Genomic DNA, 20,675 nt, shown 5'->3' on the forward strand with positions numbered 1-20,675 from the left:
CCGCCAAGACCAAGTTTACAGATCAATGAGAACGGGAGAACTCCAGCGCTAGGGGAATACTGCACATAGAATTCATGGCTTTTTTACCATGATTCATTAGTCTTCAAAGTTAATTATTTTTAACTGGTATTTTTTTTTTGAATTTTTCTTTTTTTCTTTTTCCCTTTTTCAACCAACATCTTACCAATCCCTTTAAAAAAAAAAACCTTTTTATTTTTCATTTTTAGAGCCATATTCTATGCCTTCATGGTAGTTACCCTTATTTTTGGCATATATATATATAAGTTGTTCTCTCTTTAAAATTTTGAGATACAGTTTCTTTTAACATATCAAAATATACCCTAAATCTCTAGTGTATGGCTTTGTTCTAGTCTCCTGCCTGATCATATTCTCTCCCCTTTCTTTTCTTTTTTCTTTTCTTCTCTTTTCTTTTCTTTTCTCTTTCTTTCTTTCTTTTCTTTCTTTTTTCAAGCACCTTATAAATTCATTTTTTAAAATTTTTTATAATTTTCATCTTTACACTCATAGTCCATCCCTTCATTGTATCAACCCTTATTTTGTATATATATATAAATTTTTCTTACTTTAAAATTTTAGGAGGCACTTTCTTCTAACAGACCAAAATACACGCCAAATGTAGTGTGTGGCATTGATCTATGCATTAACCTGATCATATTTGATCATATTCTGGTTTTTTTGTTTTGTTCTGTTTTTGTTATCTTTTTTTCTTTTTTTTTCTTTTTTTTCTTTCTCCTTCTTTTCCCCGGGTTTCAGGTCTTTTCTGATTTGTTTAGAGTATGTTTTCTGGGAACGTTGTTAACCTGTTAGCATTTTGTTCTCTCATTCATCTATTCTCCTCTGGACAAAATGACAAGACGAAAAAAATCGACTCAACAAAAAGAACAAGAGGTAGTACCATCTGCCAGGGACCTACTCAAGGCGGACATTAGTACGATGTCGGACCTAGAGTTCAGAATCATGATTTTAAAGATACTAGCTGGGCTTGAAAAAAGCATGGAATTTATTAGAAAAACCCTTTCTGGAAAACAAAAGAACTAAAATCTAACCAAGTTGAGATCAAAAAGGCTATTAATGAGGTGCAATCAAAAATGGAGGCACTAACTGCTAGGATAAATGAGGCAGAAGAGAGAATCAGCGATATAGAAGACCAAATGATGGAAAATAAAGAAGCTGAGAAAAAGATAAACAACTACTGGATCACGAGGGCAGAATTCGAGAGAAAAGCGATAAGATAAGATGAAACAACATTAGAATAATTGGGATCCCAGAAGAAGAAGAAAGAAAGAGGGGGGCAGAAGGTATATTGGAGCAAATTATGTCAGAGAACTTCCCTAATGTGGGGAAGGAAACAGACATCAAAATCCAGGAGGCACAGAGAACCACACTCAAAATCAATTAAAATAGGTCAACACCCTGACATCTAATAATAAAACTTACAAGTCTAAGAGACAAAGAGAAAATCCTGAAAGCAGCTTGGGAGAAGAGATATGTAACCCAAAATGGTAGAAACATTAGATTGGCAACAGACCTATCCACAGAGACCTGGAAGGCCAGAAAGGACTGGCATGATATCTTCAGAGCACTAAACGAGAAGAATGTGCAGCCAAGAATACTATATCCAGCTAGGCTATCATTGAAAATAGAAGGAGAGATCAAAAGCTCCCAGGACAAACGGAAACTAAAGGTATTTCCAAAGACAAAACCAGCCCTCCACGAAATATTGAAAGGAGTCCTATAAGCAAAGGGGTCCTAAAAGCAGCATAGATCAGAAAGGAACACAGACAATACACAGTAATAATCACATTACAGGCAATACAATGGCACTAAATTCATATCTTTCAATAGTTACCTGATTTTAGATGGGCTAAATGCCCCACTCAAAAGATACAGGGTATCAGATTGGATTAAAAAACAAGACCCATCAATATGCTGTCTGTAAGAGACTCATTTTAGACCTAAAGACACCCCCAGATTGAAAGTGAGGGGGTGGAAAACCATTAACTGTGCTAATGGACACCAAAAGAAAGCTGGGGTGGCAACCCTTATATCACACAAATTAGATTTTAAAACAAAGACTGCAATAAGAGATGAGGAAGGACACTATACCCTACTTAAAGGATCTATCCAACAAGATCTAACAATTGTAAATATCTATGCCCCTAACATGGGAGCAGCCAATTATATAAGGCAATTAATAACAAAAGCAAAGAAACACATTGACAACAATACAATAATAGTGGGGGACTTTAACACCGCCCCCGACTGAAATGGACAGATCATCTCAGCAAAAGATCAACAAGGAAATAAAGACTTTAAATGACACACTGGAACAAATGGACTTCACAGACATATTCAGAACATTCCATCCCAAAGCAACGGAATGCACATTCTTCTCTAGTGCCCATGGAACATTCTCCAGAATAGATCACATCCTAGGTCACAAATCAGGTCTCAAGTGGTACCAAACGATTGGGATCATTCCCTGCATATTTCCAGACCACAATGCTTTGAAACTAGAACTCAATCACAAGAGGAAAGTCAGAAAGAACTCAAATACATGGAGGCTAAAGAGCATCCTACTAAAGAATGAATGGGTCAACCAGGAAATTAAAGAAGAATTAAAACTTTCATGGAAACCAATGATAATGAAAACACAACTGTTCAAAATCTTTGGGATACAGCAAAGGCAGTCCTAAGAGGAACATATATAGCAATACAAGCCTTTCTCAAGAAACAAGAAAGGTCTCAAATACACAACCTAACCCTACACCTAGAGGAGCTAGAGAAAAAACAGCAAATAAAGCCTAAACCCAGCAGGAGAAGAGAAATAATAAAGATCAGAGCAGAAATCAATGAAATAGAAACCAAAAGAACAGTAGAACAGATCAACGAACCTAGGAGCTGGTTCTTTGAAGGAATAAAGATTGATAAACCCCTGGCCAGACTTATCAAAAAGAAAAGAGAAAGGACCCAAATCAACAAAATCATGAATGAAAGAGGAGAGATCACAACAAACTCCAAAGAAATACAAACAATTATAAGAACATATTATGAGCAACTCTATGCCAGCAAATTAGATAACCTAGAAGAAATGGGTGCATTCCTAGAGATGTATCAACTACCAAAATTGAACCAGAAAGAAATAGAAAACCTGAACAGATCTATAACCCCTAGGAAAATTGAAGCATTCATCAAAATCTTCTAACAAACAAAAGCCCAGGGCCAGATGGCTTTCCAGGGGAATTCTACCAAACATTTAAGAAGAATTAATACCTATTCTCCTGAAACTATTCCAAGAAACAGAAATGGAAGGAAAACTTCCAAACTCGTTTTATGAGGCCACCATTACCTCGATCCCAAAACCAAAGACCCCATCAAAAAGAATTACAGACCAATATCCTTGATGTACATGGATGCAAAAATTCTCACCAAAATACTAGCCAATAGGATCCAACAGTCCATTAAAAGGATTTTTTACCCATGACCAAGTGGGATTTATCCCTGGGCTGCTAGGTTGGTTCAACATTCGCAAATCAATTAACATGATACAATGTATTAACAAAAGAAATAACAAGAATCATATAATCCTCTCAGGCAATGCAGAAAAAGCACTTGACAAAGTACAGCATCCTTTCTTGATCAAAACTCTTCAGAGTATAGGGATAGAGGGTACATACCTCAATATCATAAAAGCCATCTATGAAAAACCTACAGCGAATATCATTCTCAACCCGGGAAAGCTGAGAGCTTTCCCCTAAAGGTCAGGAACGTGGCAGGGATTTCCACTATCACCACTGCCATTTAACATAGTATTAGAATTCCTAGCCACAGCATTCAGACAGCAAAAAATCAAAGGCATCCAAATTGGCAAAGAGGAAGTCAAACTCTCACTCTTTGCAGATGACATGGTACTTTATGTGGAAAACCCAAAAGACTCCACCCCAAAACTGCTAGAACTCATACAGGAACTCAGTAATGTGGCAGGATAGAAAATCAATGCACAGAAATCAGTGGCATTCCTATACATCAACAACAAGACGGAAGAGAGAAATTAAGGAGTTCATCCCATTTACAATTGCACCCAAAACCATAAGATACCTGGGAATAAATCTAACCAAAGAGGCAAATGATCTGTACTCAGAAAAGTATAAAATACTCATGAAAGAAATTGAGGAAGACACAAAGAAATGGAAAAACGTTCCATGCTCATGGATTGGAAGAACAAACATTGTGAAGATGTCAATGCTACCTAGAGCAATCTACACATTCAAGGCAATCCCCGTCAAAATACCATCCACTTTTTTCAAAGAAGTGGAACAAATAATCCTAAAATTTGTATGGAACCAGCAGAGACCCCGAATACCCAGAGGAATGTTGAAAAAGAAAAGCAAAGCTGGCGGCATCACAATTCCGGACTTCCAGCTCTATTACAAAGCTGTCATCATCAAGACAGTACGGTACTGGTACAAAAACAGACACATAGATCAACGGAACAGAATCGAGAGCCCAGAAATGGACCCTCAACTCTATGGTCAACTCATCTTTGACAAAGCAGGAAGCCATGTCCAGTGGAAAAAAGACAGTCTCTTCAACAAATGGTGTTGGCAAAATTGGACAGTCACATGCAGAAGAATGAAACTGGACAATTTCCTTACACCATACACAACAATAGACTCCAAATGGTTGAAAGACCTAAATGTGAGACAGGAGTCCATCAGAATCCTAAAGGAGAACACAGGCAGCAACCTCTTCGACCTCAGCCGCAGCAAATTCTTCCTAGAAACATCGCCAAAGGCAAGGGAAGCAAGGGCAAAAATGAACTTTTGGGATTTCATTGAGATAGAAAGCTTTTGCACAGCAAAAGAAATAGTCCACGAAACCAAAAGACAACTGACAAAATGGGAGAAAATATTTGCAAATGACATATCAGATAAAGAGCTAATATCCAAAATCTATAAAGAATTTATCAAACTCAACACCCAAAGAACAAATAATCCAATTAAGAAATGGGCAGAAGACATGAACAGACATTTTTCCAAAGAAGACATCCAAATGGCCAACAGACACATGAAAAAGTGCTCAACCTCACTCAGCATCAGGGAAATCCAAATCAAAACTTCAGTGAGATACCACCTCACACCAGTCAGAATGGCTAAAGTTAATAATTCAGGAAATGACAGATGTTGGCGGGGATGATGAGAAAGGGGAACCCTCCTACACTGTTGGTGGGAATGCAAGCTGGTGCAGCCATTCTGGAAAACACTATGGAGGTTTCTCAAGAGGTTGAAAATAGAGCTACCATATGATCCAGCAATTGCACTCCTGGGCATTTACCACAAAGTTAGAAATGTAGGGAACCAAAGGGGTACATGCACTCCAATGTTTATAGCAGCAATGTCCACAATGGCCAAATTGTGGAAAGAGCCAAGATGTGCATCGACAGATGAATCAATAGAGAAGAAGTGGTATATATACACAATGGAATATTATGCAGCCATCAAAAGGAATGAGATCTTGCCATTTGCAATGACATGGATGGAACTGGAGGGTGTTATGCTGAGCAAAATAAGTCAGTCAGAGAAACACATGTATCATATGACCTCACTGATAGGAGGAATTCTTAATCTCAGGAAACAAACTGAGGGTTGCTGGAGTGGTGGGGGGGTGGGAAGGATGGGGTGGCTGGGTGACAGACACTGGGGAGCGTATGTGCTATGATTTCTGTGAATTGTGCAAGACTGTTGAATCACAGATCTGTACCTCTGAAACAAATAATGCAATATATGTTAAGGAAAAAAAAAGAAGATAGCAGGAGGGGAAGAATGAAGGGGAATAAATTGGAGGGGGAGATGAACCAGGAGGGACGATGGACTCTGAAAAACAAACTGAGGGTTCTAGAGGGGAGGGGGTTGGGGGATGGGTTAGCCTGGTGATGGGTATTAAAGAGGGCACGTTCTGCGTGGAGCACTGGGTGTTATGCACAAACAATGAATCATGTAACACTACATCAAAAACTAATGATGTAATGTATGGTGATTAACATTAAAATAAAAAATTTAAAGGAGAAAAAACAGGAAAAAAAAAGCCACTGCCTTGGTAACATCATCACAGTGTACTTATTAGCATGTGTTACAGAGCCCTTAGCTGCAGTAATCTTGGGCAATTAAACACATCTTTGTGCCTCAATTTTCCCATGCAAAATGAAATGCTCTCTTCAAAGGATTGTTACAAGGATTAAGAATGTAAAGTATTTCATATGCATAGCTCATAGGAGGTGCTAAATAAATACAGGCTGTTATTTGCTGCTACTCTTGGTTCTACATGTCATTCCTCTCAAATCGTTTTATATGATCATCTGCTATCCTTTTGGGTGGCAATTATAGCTACACAGACCACAGAGAAGCCTAACAATAGGCTCTACTTTAGGACATTGAGTTTCTGCTATATTATAGACACCTTGCTAGTCTTTTTAAAGAAGTTTATCCTATCCACACCCCTTTCATAAAGCCTTATCATTTACATTTTATAGATAAAGACACCAAGGGGCAAACATTTTAAATAACTAGTTTAAAATTGAAGGTAACTCTGTAAAAAAACATCATTATTCTAAATTCTAGAACCAGGTATTCTAAATTCAATCTTTTTTTGAAGAAGAAATTTTATTTTTATAGCCAGTATATTCAGGATACAAAGGTTTGCTGAACAATCTTTTAAGTTAAAATAAAGGAAGAAAAAGAAAAGTAGCAGTTGGAATGCCATACCGAATGATTTATGCCAGCTACCTCCTGATATCTAACTCCAAATATTTTCTCTTTCTACCTATTGTTGATTCTGAACAGATTTGTCAAATTTAGCTGTAGTGACCAGTTACTTGGTAACTCTCCTTGCTTCCTTCCACCATCTTTCTTCCTCCATTTTTAAAGTAGTCATGGATTCCAATGAGGTTATAGCTTTTGCTGGATGAATTCAGCTGAAGAGGACTGCAGATAGTATGGAAAGGCATTCCCAGTTGTCCAATCAAAACCAAAATTTAACTACTTTTCAGTCGTTCTTCATACAGCTCATCCTCTCGTCTTTTGCATACTTTTTTTCCCCTTATGTCCTTCTCACCCCTTGGTCGTTGTACCTCCAGTAGTTCATGCAATTGTGGCAGATGTGAGAGATCTTACATATCATAACAATGAGAATTCAGAGAAATGGAAAATAGCTTTTGATTTACTAGTCATTCCTTCCTTAAACACTAAAACTAAAATGTAATAGACCTGCTATTTGCTTTAGAAGGCAGTTACTTCAAATAACATATGACTGCAGTACTATAAATATGCTTAGTAAACTCCCAATATCTTTGCAGTTTTGAAGTATATCTTTTAAGAACTCCATGGTTTTTTGCAATGGACTAATGTACAGTAAAGCATTTTGAGGGGCACCTGGGTGGCTCAGTTGGGTGTCTACATTTGGCTCAGTTCATGATCCCAGGGTCCTGGGATGAAGCCCTGCATTGGGCTCCCTGCTGAATGGGGAGTCTGCTTCTCCTTCTATTCCACCCCCTGCTCGTGGTCTTTCTCTCTCTCTCTCTCTCAAATAAATAAAATCTTTAAAAGAAAAAAAAAGCATTTGATCTCTGAAACATTTACCCTGTCCAGTGTCTTGCTCAGTCATACACAGAAGAGTCAAGTATAGAAAAATTAACTGAATACATTTAACCTGAGGCATATCTGTCATGTATTTGCATTTTCTTTTCTTTTTAGGATTTTATTTGATAGAGCACAAGCAGGGGGAGTGGCAGGCAGAGGGAAAAGCAAGCTCCCTGCTGAACAAGGAGCTCGATGTGGGGCTCGATCCCAGGACACTGGGAACCTGACCTGAGCCGAAGGCAGCTGCTTAACTGACTAAACCACCCAGGCACCCCAATGTATTTGCATTTTCAAGTTGATAAGTTAGTATAAGCCATTGATCTTGAAAGATGATCGTCAGATTTTTTTTTAATCTGAATCATTTGAATAAATGATAAAATGTTTTCTAATTCAAATTGTTTTTTTAAAAATACAAGGGAATATAGAATCATTTTACCTATGGACACAATCTTTTATTGCTTCTCTGAGTTATGTCATGTGCAGTTTTAAAACAAGATTTTTCTATTTTAATAACAATTTCAAAAGTGCAAAATTTAAAAATGGTGCCTTTTAGATTCACATTAAGTGCATTAGACATGTTAGGACAGAGACATGGATGGGGCCTTGAGGATTTATCTGGCTCAAGTTCCGTTTAGCAGCTTATGGTGGTGTCAGGCTGGCTGCATCAAAACTACCTAACTGAGCTTGTTAAAAATAGATTTCTGAGCCCTATGCCTATCCTACTGAGTCAGAAACTCCCTGGGATCTCTGTTTTAAACAAATCCTGAGGGCAGTTCTTATGCCCAGCCAGGTTTGGCAACCATACATCAAGTCTATTTCCTGTTCAATGTAGGACATAGAATTTATCCCACAAATAGGAGACATGATTCTGTTTTCAGAAATAATACCTTCATTATATTTGCCAGTAGCCCTTCTAATATTTTACAACTTATGCATTTCATTATTGTTACAGTTTCTTTAACAACAAAAATGATCATTTCTTAATAGTTTTCTTATCACACACACATTACACACATAGAATGCAAGAGGGAGAGAGAGGGTGGGAAGGGCCGGCTAATCCGAGTCCATTTATTTCACAATATTTCACATTTGCTGAGAGACCATTCTGAGCCCAGTGCCATGACTTACACGAGTCTCAATTATTTCCCTTTTTTCCTAACAGCTCCTCACCTGGAATACTTTTCTTTCCACACCACTTTTCCTTCAGCTCCAATCCTCTTCGATTTAGCTCCAGAAAAAAAAAAAAAGATTATTTCCTTTTGCTTATGTATATAGCCCTGTCTTCATTACAACACATACACTACTGGAATCGTTTTATCATTTTATCATGCATGAGTGTTTTATCTGTTTGTGTATATGTACACTCCTTATAGTTTTTATTTTCTTTCTATACATGTGTTTTAGCTTATTGAACTAAAATGTAAGATGATAAGATGCACAGATTTTAAGTGTATACTTAGATGAGTTTTGATAAATATATCTACCCAAGGTAACACTACCAAAAAAAATTTATATATATATATATATATATATATATATAGAAGATTTCTTTCAGCACAGACAACACCTTTGTGCCTTTTGTTGGCAGCACCTGAACCCAGAATCAGTGACTTTTTATTTCTCTCAAAATAGCCTGCATTTACCAGTTCATATAAATGAAATCTAACAATAACATTTTTATATCCCTAGTTTCTTTCATTGAATATAATATCATTTATATTCATCTGTGCTTTGTGTATCTAGAATTCATTCCATTTTCTTGTTGAGTGATTGTATGTGAATGCCACACTTTGCTTCTTTGCTCACATTTGATAGTTTGTGTTGTTTCTAATTTCTCTTATGAAAAAAAGTAATACAGTCCTTTGAGTAGGAGTCTTTTTATGTGGGGTGCCTGGGTGGCTCAGTCAGTTAAGCGTCTGTCTTCAGCTCAGGTAATGATCTAGAGGTCCTGGGATTGAGCCCTGTGTCAGGCTCCCTGTTCAGTGGGAAGCCTGCTTCTCCCTCTCCCTCTGCCCATCCCCCCCCATTCTCTCTCTATCTCTCAAATAAATCTTTTTAAAAAAGTCTTTGTATGAACATAATTTTCATTTCTATAGGTAAATGATTAGGATGATATTCTGGTTCAGAAAGTAAGTACATGTTTTAACTTCAGTGAACTTGCAGAAGAGTTTTCCAAAGTGACTATGCCATTTTACATTCCAAAAGCAATGTTTGAAAATTCTAATTGCTCCTCATTCTTGACAGTGTATGCTATTGCCAGGTTTTTGTTTGTTTTGATTCTTTGCCATTCTATTGGTAGTGAAATGTGGGACCTGAAGATTAGTTAATATGTATTCACTAATGGCAATGAGCACCTTTTCTTGTTATTAGCCATTGCTATGTATTCTTTAGTGAAGAATCTTTTAAAATATTCTTATTAATTCATAGTTCTCTATAAATTCTAGGTAAGTCATTTGTTAGGTATGTGTATTGTGAATATTTTCTTCCAACATATGGCTTGTCTTTTCATGCTCTTATGCTGACTTTGGAAAAGCAGATTTTAACCTTGATAAGTTCCAGTGATGATTTCTCTTCTTTAACACTTAGTAATTTTCCTGTCCTACCTAAGGAAAGCTTTATCTTCTCTGTTGTACAGCTTCTATGACAAATTTGATCTCTCTAATAAATATACAGCTACTTAGATTTTTAAAATTTCTTCTTGTATTATATTTGAAAGCTGTGTTTTTCAAATATCTAATTTGTCAAAGTTACTGTCATAAAACTGCTCATAATGTTTGTTTCCTTATTTTTCTAATGTCTGTAGTGATCTTTACAAATGCTATTGACTTTAGTCATTTGTTTCTTCTCACCTTCTCACTTCTTTTAGTACTTCTTGATTAGTTACTAACAGTTTATCACTTGTGTCATTCATTAAAGAGCAAACTTTTGACCTTACTGATTTCTCCTATTCTTACTCTAGTCCATTGGATTTCCACTTTTATTCATTATTTCTTCCTTCTATTTTCTATTTAATTTGCAAATCTTACTTTTTAGCATCTTAAGATGGAAGTATATCAGATAATTGATTTTGAATCTTTCCTCCTATTATAAATATATTATCCGATAAATTTCCCTATAAGCATGGTTTTATTTGCACCCCACAAATGTTATGTTGTGCTTTCATTATCATTTAGGTAAAATTAATTTTCTATTTCTCGCAATTTACTTTTTAAACCACAGATAATTTATAATTGCTTAGTTTAATTTTCCAAGTACATTGGTGCTTTTTAGATATAGTTTGGTTTAGTTCTAATTTACATTAGGTATAATTAGAGAAGACACTTTGCATGACCTCCAGCCTTAAAAATTGAGTGTTGTTTAATATTTTATGAGAGAGAAAATGGTCTACCTTGGTAAGTATCCCATGGTCACTTGAAAAGAATATGTATTCTGAAGTTCTTTATATTTGGTAATCTTTAAATATCAATGTATTTTTATTTTTTAGATAATTTTGTTTATTTTATATTGCAGAGATATAACTAAATGTTAGTGTTCTTTACTGCAGAAACTAATTTTGACACGAAGTTTTTTGACAAAATTTAAATATCAATTTAGTCACACTGCTTAAGGACTATTCAAATCTTCTGTCATTATTGATTTTCTGTTGATGGCTACATTTTTCATCAGTCAACAAGAGATGATTGATAAAATCTGTACTTAGGATTGTGGATTTGTCTGTATCTCCCCTTGGGGTGTCAATTTTTATTTCATGTGCTTTGAAGCTCTGTCATTAAGAGCATAACCATTTGGGGTTCTTATGCTTCTTGATAAATTAACTTTTGTATTTATATATGATAAACTTCTTTATCTCTCATAATCTATTTTGGAGTCTATATTGTCTGTATAATCACTCCAGCTTTCCTGTGGTGATTTTTTTACATCATATATTGTATTCCGTCCTTTCACTATCAAATTGTGTCTTTAGATTTTATTTGCATCTTTTATAGACATCATTTAGTTGCATCTTCCAATTTTACTGAGTTTGACTTTTAATCAGAATGTATGGTCCATTTACATGTGATTTAATGATTGATATGACTGTGTTTAAGGTCATCATTTTGTATTCTATTTCCTCCTGTCTTTGATCCTTTCTCTTTTTCTTTTATCTTCTGGGTAAAGCAGATAGCTTATTACTCTAACTCCCCTTTTGACTTTATATTTCTATCTCTTCATTTTTAAGTAGTTGCTCTAGAGATTACAATATAAGTTCTTAACTTGTCACTGACTGTCTTGATATCACATTATATCATTTCATATTTTATAGAACAAACTCATGCCAGCTATCTTTCTTTTTATTTATTTAATTTGATGTAGTGTTCCATGATTCATTGTTTGTGTGTAACACCCAGTGTTCCATTCAATACGTGCCCTCTTAAATACCATCACCAGGCAAATCCATCCCCCCACCCCCCTCCCCTCTAGAACCCTCAGTTTGTTTCTCAGAGTCCATAGTCTCTCATGGTTCGTCTCCCCCTCCGATATCTTCCCCTTCATTTTTCATTTCCTACTATCTTCTTTATTTTTTTTAACATATAATGTATTATTTGTTCCAGAGGTACAGGTCTGTGATTCAACAGTCTTACACACTTCACAGCACTCACCATAGCACATACCCTCCCCAGTGTCTATCACCCAGCCACCCCATCCCTCCCAGCCCCCACCACTCCAGCAAACCTCAGTTTGTTTCCTGAGATTAAGAATTCCTCATATCAGTGAGATCATATGATACAGGTCTTTCTCTGATTGACTTATTTCACTTAGCATATACCCTCTAGTTCCATCCACATCGTTGCAAATAGCAAGATTTCGGGTTTTTTTTTGATGTCATGCCAGCTATCTTGCCCCACTTATTTTTCGTTTTTGTTGTTATGTATGTTACAGTTACATATCTTATATAGTCCACATTTATTTTTATGTCTCTATTCTTGTTTTAAATGGTTAATTGACATTAAGGAAACAGAAAAAATCATCTTTTATTTTTTTCATGTATTTACCATTTCAAGTGCTAGTCCTTTCTGTAGAATTTGATTTCCATGTGGTATCCTTTCCTTTCAGGCTGAAGAGTGCCCTTTAGTGTTTTGTTTTTGTTTTTGGTAGTCCAAGTTTGTTTTTGACAAATTGTCTCTGATTTCAGTATTCAAAAAAAACCTTATTTGTCTTTATTTTGAAAGGTAATTTCACAGGATATAGAGTTCTACATGGAAAGAATTCTCTCAACACTTAAAGTTGTTATGCCATTTTATTCTGGTTTCCATTATTTTGATGATAAATAACCTTTCAATATCATTATACATAATGTGTATTTTTCTTCTCTTTTAATGCTTTTCTTTTTATTAATCCTTTTCCAAAGTTTGACAATGTTATACCTAGGTAGAATTTATTTTGTATTTGCTTGGCATTTCCTGAGCTTCTTAGATATGTAGGTTCCTCTTTTTGGTTAAATTTGGAGTATTTTTGACATATTTCTTCAGAAATTTTGCACTAATTTCTCCTGATAGTCCAGTCATGTGTGTAGTAAATTATTTCAGAGTGTCTCACCAATTATTAAGTTTTATTTACTTCTCCCTAAATATTTTGGGGGGGAGATGTTGACTAATAGTACTTGTCTTCCACTTCACTAATACTCTCTTCTATCATGTCTAATCTGCTGTTTGTTTCAGATTGTGCATTGTTTTTTATTTCTAAAGTTTCCATGTAGTTTATTTTTATAATTTTCAAATATTTTCTGAAAACCTCCACTTCTATTTATTTTTTCTATAGAATTTTAAAATATATTTGTTATTTTAAAGTATTTGCCTAATAATTCCAACATCTAGATTGTTAGTACATGTGTTTCTATTGAATAAATTTTCTCTTGATTGTGGGTCACATTTTCCTACTTTTTCACATGCCCATTATTATTTATTGTGCACTGTAAATAAAGGATGAGACATTGGAGACTCTGCCTTTTGTTATCTTCCTTTGAAGACTATTAAGTTCAGTTATTTTAGGCAGTTAAAACATTTTTTAAAAGATTTTTATTTATTTGACAGAGAGAGACAGTGAGAGAGGGAACATAAGCAGGGGGAGTGGAGAGGGAGAAGCAGGCTTCCCGCTGAGCAGGGAGCCTGATGTGGGGCTCGATCCCAGGACCCTGGGATCATGACCAGAGCTGAAGGCAGACGCCCAATGGCTGAGCCACCCAGGGGCCCCAGCAGTTAAAACATTTCTAACATGTCATTCTCAACCTTTCATAATTTGGTTTTATGTTTTGTTAGGGTGGGTCTCTTTTATTTTCACTATTATATTTAAGATGAATGTATTATTTTTGGCTTTACTCCTAATGCTTTACTAGAGTTTACTCCTCAGGTTCACTTGTTTTTTTTTTTTTTCCATTTCAGTGGAAAGACTAATATTTTTAAAGTCCTGCTAATGTTGTCCTCCAAACTCTTAAATCCCTGAGGTGGGCCACACTTGCAATCTCCGCTCGCTTCTTTCAGGCTTCTAATTATTAACTCCTTCTCATATCCTTATAATCTCACCTGCAGATGCCTAATTATCAGCCAATCATTTGAAGGATGTTTATTTGGAGATTTGGGGCTTCCTTCTTGGTGCTTCCTTTTTTCATGTATTTCTTCTACAATTCCAGGCTTACTGGTTTCTACCATCTCTTTCCCCTGACTTTTTTTTCTTTTTTTAAATTATGTTAATCACCATACATCATTAGTTTTTGATGTAGTGTTCCATGATTCATTGTTTGTGTATAACAGCCAGTGCTCCATTTAGTACGTGCCCTCTTTAACCCATCACCAAGGTAACCCATCCCCCCTCCCTTCCTCTCTAGAATCTTCAGTTTGTTTCTCAGAGTCCATAGTCTCTTATGGTTCGTTGTCACTGGACTTTTAAGTCCAAAACCACTGCAACTATCTGCTTGAGTTCTAGCTGCCTCACATATTGGTTGGTGTTGCCATCAGTGGGAGATGTTATATACAGATGCATTTCATCTAAAGTGATTCTCTTCTTTCAAGAGTCCAATCCTTTCCAATTTCTTCCTCTTTTTGGTTACTTTTGTGTGCCTTTACATAGTTGTTTTTATATGTTCCTCAGGATTTAGAAGTGTTATCTATGGGAAAGTTAGTTCAATTAAAACGATTCCCTCATCTCCAGAACCTGAATCATTCTGTGTGGTTGTCCAGTTGTGATTCTGTCTTTACTTCTTTTGTGTGTGTGTATGTGTATGTGTGTGTATATGAATCTTTCTCTACCCCTGACCTCTCCTCTCACTCTCTCAATAATAATTGTTAAATTTATGCACAGTGAATAAATATTTTTTAAAGAACCATATTATAAACTAGAGGATATGGAAGGGTATAAAAGCCATTCTGTATTATAATCTTTGCAATTTATTCAATCATTAGAAAAATATCTTGAGCAACAACTATGTAGTGAGGACTATGCTAAATAATATAGATATTGAATTAAAGAGCTATAGACATATGAATTATTTATAATACCCTAAAATCAATGATATGTTAAATCTATAAATCAGATGTCAAATATTTTATGTGTGATTGCTTTTTTATACCCGAGATATTTCTGAGATACAAGCATGCTTCACAGTTTCTACTCCTTTTACCATCTGAGATATGTTAAAAAAAATCAGTTTCCAAGGACCTAGCCTGAGAGATTTGGAGATTTTATGTTTGTGTATTAAGCTCCCTGGTTGATTCTGACTTATAGTTAAGTTTGGGAACCACTGTTTCTTATCAGATATGCATATTAGGATGCTTTTGCACAAAGGCTAGGAAAACTTATTTCCCATCTATAGTAAGCAAAGGGATATTCTCCATGTCTGTTTCTTAGTTGTGTGTTGCAAGCTATCTCTGCCCTTGTGCTAAAAGACTTTGGTATCCCTCATTCTGATATTACAAAATTGTGTGACACAGTAATGCCTTATATTTTTTCTAGAAGACTCAATAGTTCACACAAAAGAATTCTTGGATAATTGTCCATAAATTAGAAGAATAGAAAGGCCCAGTATGTATGAATGTAGTGACCTTATCTGTTTTATGACTGCCTAGTCATAAGCAATATACACATTTTAGATGAATGAATGATTTAATTTAGCATTTATTCAACAAATATCTGTATTGCATTTACCACAATGGATACAAACTACGCTGGGTGATGGCATTAGCAAGTAAGATGAAAGAAACATTTTCTTTTTTTTTTTTTAAGATTTTATGTATTTATTAGAGAAAGAGGAGAGAGCACAAGATGGGGGAGGGTCTGAAGGAGAAGCAGACTCCCTGCGGAGCAGGGAACCCGATGCGGGACTCAGTCCTGGGACTCCTGGATCATGACCTGATCCGAAGGCAGTCGCTTAACCAACTGAGTCACCCAGATGCCTGAAAGAAACATTTTCTGCCTTCAAAGAACTTTCACTCTAGTGATAAATTTTTATGCTGCCATGTGAGGAAAGAAATATGTCTGCGAATTTGCCATCTTTTCTTCTACAAAGCTCATCTCCTTAGATGTATGCGATTGTATTTAGTGGAGGATAATTCTTTCTACATATGTACGAAAGGCTAATTCCTGATCAATCAGCTTGTCAAAGGCTAGGATTATTCTATACTTTTTCTATAGAGTCGAGAAAAAGTAAAGTGTGTTGGAAAAGGATATTTATGAATAAGAAATGTTTTGGTTTTGCTTTTATTTTCACTGTTTTCATATACAATGTGGAATTCTCTTTCCTACTTCTCCATTTCATTGCTGGAATCAAAATCATCTTAAAATAACTGTTACAGTTAAGGTGATGTCTTCATTGGAATTTTGGTATTTCACAAGCAACCTACACTATAAAGGTGGCAGCTGTTTTTTTTTTTTTTCTTTTGCCTGAAGTCTTTCAGCCAAAATTGACATCCTATCCTGTGACTCAAAGAAGGAGGTGTGCTTTGATTATTGGCTAAAGAACTTTGAAGAGAAAGCATTGTGGTGTATAAGGGAATTATACCAACAAATTGGCAAAAGAGGCTCAAAAATGAGTGGAGGAATTCACTCCAGGAGGCATGAGGCACTCTGAAGAAATAATTACATAAAAATCTTTTCTTAACAGCATTTAATCAAGTATTTAATCATACTCGGGATTTCCATTTTTTAAAATACATTAAGCAACATTGTTTTAAATATGACACCAAAAGTACAAGCATCCAAAGGAAAAAACAGATAAATTGCACTCATAAAAAATGAAAACTTTTGGGGGGGCGGAGCAAGATGGCGGAGGAGTAGGAGACCTAGATTTCGTCTGGTCTCAGGAATTCAGCTGAATAGGAATCAAACCATTCTGAACACCTACGAACTCAACAGGAGATCGAACAGGAGAGTAGCAACAACTCTCTGAACAGAGAAGCGACCACTTACTGGAAGGTAGGACGTGCGGAGAAGTGAATCCGAGGCGATATTCGGGAGGATAGACGGCGGGGGAGGGGCCTCCGTCGGCCGCTTCTGGCAAGTGCTAGAGCCGTGGAGCACAAAATCGGACCTTTTAGAAGTTGGCTCGGCGGAGGGACGTCGCTGCAGTGGCTAAGCGGGGGGTGGAATCCTCCCGGGACAGTGTGGTCTCAGGACCCTTGGGGTCACAGAGAGACCGGGGGTGCCTGAGTGTGCCAGAGCTCCCAGGTATCAGAGCGGGGAAGCCGGCTGCAGAGACGGAGCAGAGTCGTGGGCTCTCAGCTCGGGGTTGCCATAAACGGTGATCTGCGGCCCAGTCGGGGCACGGCTCCCCCAGCAGGGACCCAACAAGCAGCAGATCCGGGGAGACTCCCCTTCCTTCCCGGGGAGGAGCGGTGCGGGAGCGCACCGCAGGGATCTGCTGGGTTTGGAGACTCCGTGCGGGGTTGGGTGCCAGAGATAGCAACGCTCGGTCACAGGCCGGGTGAGCACGGAGTGCGGCCGGAGACCGGGGACACGGAAGTGACTGCTTTTCTCTGGGGGCACATTGAGGAGCAGGGCCCCGGGTTCTCAGCTCCTCCGAGTGGAGATTGGGAGGCCACCATTTCTGCCCTGGTCCTCCAAGGCTGTACCGAGAGCTTCCAGGGAACAAAAGCTCCTGAGAGCAAACCGGAGCAGCTTCCTTAGCCCGGACCGACAAGGGCGGGGCAATTCCGCCTCCGGCAAAGACATTTGGAAACCACAGCAACAGGCCCCTCCCCCAGAAGATCAGCACAAACAGCCAGCAAGCCAAGACCAAGTTGATCGATCAAGGAGAATAGGAGAACTCCAGCGCTAGGGGAATACTGCACATAGATTCATGGCTTTTTTTTTTTTTTTTTTAACCATGATTCATTATTTCATCAAAGTTAATTTTTGTTGACTGTTTTTTTTATTTTTCTTTTTCCCTTTTTCAACCAACATCTTATAAATCCCTTTTTAAAAAAAAAAAATTTTATTTTTCATTTTTAGAGTCATATTTTATCCCTTCATAGTAGTTACCCTTATTTTTGGCATATATATAAGTTGTTCTCTCTTTAAAATTTTGAGGTACAGTCTCTTCTAACAGATCAAAATATACCCTAAATCACTAGTGTATGGCTTTGTTCTAGTCTCCTGCCTGATCACATTCTCTCCCTTTTTCCTTTTTTTTTTTTCTTAAATCTTCTTTCTTTTTTCAAACAACTTATCTTACCAAGTCCTTTTATAAAATCCTTTATAATTTTCATCTTTACAGTCATCTTCCATCCCTTCATTGTATCAACCCTTATTTTGTACATATATGTTTTCTTCCTTTAAAATTTTAGGAGGCACTTTTTTCTAACAGACCAAAATACGCCCAAAATCTAGTGTGTGGCACTGATCTATGCACTAGCCTGATCATATTTGATCATATTCTGCCTTTTTTGTATTGTTTTGTTTTTGTTTTTATCTTTTTTCTTTTTTTTTTTCTTTTTCTCTTTCTTTTTTCTTTCTTTCCCTTTCTTTTCCCCTGGTTTCAGGTCTTTTCTGATTTGTATACAGTATATTTGCTGGGGACGTTGTAAACCTGTTAGCATTTTGTTCTCTCATTCATCTATTCTCCTCTGGACAAAATGACAAGACGAAAAAAATCACCTCAGCAAAAAGAACAAGAGGTAGTACCGTCAGCCAGGGACCTACTCAATATGGACATTAGTACGATGTCGGACCTAGAGTTCAGAATCATGACTTTAAAGATACTAGCTGGGCTTGAAAAAAGCGTAGAAGTTATTAGAGAAACCCTTTCTGGAGAAATAAAAGAACTAAAATCTAACCAAGTCGAAATCAAAAAGGCTATTGATGAGGTGCAATCAAAAATGGGGGCACTAAACGCTAGGATAAATGAGGCAGAAGAGAGAATCAGCGATATAGAAGACCAAATGATGGAAAATAAAGAGGCTGAAAAAAAAAGAGAGAGAAACAACTACAGGATCACGAGGGCAGAATTCGAGAGATAAGTGATACGATAAGACGAAACAACATTAGAATAATTGGGATCCCAGAAGAAGAAGAGAGAGAGAGAGGGGCAGAAGGTATATTGGAGCAAATTATAGCAGAGAACTTCCCTAATGTGAGGAAGGAAACAGGTATTAAAATCCAGGAGGCACAGAGAACCCCTCTCAAAATCAATAATAATAGGTCAACACCCCGACACCTAATAGTAAAACTTACGAGTCTCACAGACAAAGAGAAAATCCTGAAAGCAGCTCGGGAAAAGAGATATGTAACCTACAATGGTAGAAACATTAGATTGGCAACAGACCTATCCACAGAGACCTGGCAGGCCAGAAAGGACTGGCAAGATATCTTCAGAGCACTAAACGAGAAAAATATGCAGCCAAGAATACTATATCCAGCTAGGCTATCATTGAAAATAGAAGGAGAGATAAAAAGCTTCCAGAACAAACAAAAACTAAAGGAATTTGCAAACACGAAACCAGCCCTGCAAGAAATATTGAGAGGGGTCCTCTAAGCAAAGAGAGAACCTAAAAGCAGCAAAGAGCAGAAACGAACACAGACAACAGACAGTTAACAGTCACCTTACAGGTAATACAATGGCACTAAATTCATACCTTTCAATAGTTACCCTGAATGGAAATGGGCTAAATGCCCCAATCAAAAGACACAGGCTATCAGATTGGATTAAAAAACAAGACCCATCAATATGCTGTCTGCAAGAGACTCATTTTAGACCCAAAGACACCCCCAGATTGAAAGTGAGGGGGTGGAAAACCATTTACCATGCTAATGGACACCAAAAGAAAGCTGGGGTGGCAATCCTTATATCAGACAAACTAGATTTTAAAACAAAGACTGTAATAAGAGATGAGGAAGGACACTATATCCTACTTAAAGGGTCTATCCAACAAGAAGATCTAACAATTGTAAATATCTATGCCCCGAACATGGGAGCAGCCAATTATATAAGGCAATTAATAACAAAAGCAAAGAAACACATTGACAACAATACAATAATAGTGGGGGACTTTAACACCCCCCTGACTGAAATGGACAGATCATCTAAGCAAAAGATCAACAAGGAAATAAAGACTTTAAATGACACACTGGACCAAATGGACTTCACAGACATATTCAGAACATTCCATCCCAAAGCAAAGGAATACACATTCTTCTCTAGTGCCCATGGAACATTCTCCAGAATTGATCACATCCTAGGTCACAAATCAGGTCTCAATCGGTACCAAAACATTGGGATCATTCCCTGCATATTTTCAGACCACAATGCTTTGAAACTAGAACTCAACCACAAGAGGAAAGTCGGAAAGAACTCAAACACATGGAGGCTAAAGAGCATCCTACTAAAGAATGAACGGGTCAACCAGGAAATTAAAGAAGAATTAAAAAAATTCATGGAAACCAATGAAAATGAAAACACAACTGTTCAAAATCTTTGGGATACAGCAAAGGCAGTCCTGAGAGGAAAGTAGATAGCAATACAAGCCTTTCTCAAGAAACAAGAAAGGTCTCAAA

The sequence above is a fragment of the Zalophus californianus genome, chromosome 11 (genome assembly GCF_009762305.2).
Source record: "Zalophus californianus isolate mZalCal1 chromosome 11, mZalCal1.pri.v2, whole genome shotgun sequence".
Lineage (NCBI taxonomy): Eukaryota > Metazoa > Chordata > Mammalia > Carnivora > Otariidae > Zalophus > Zalophus californianus.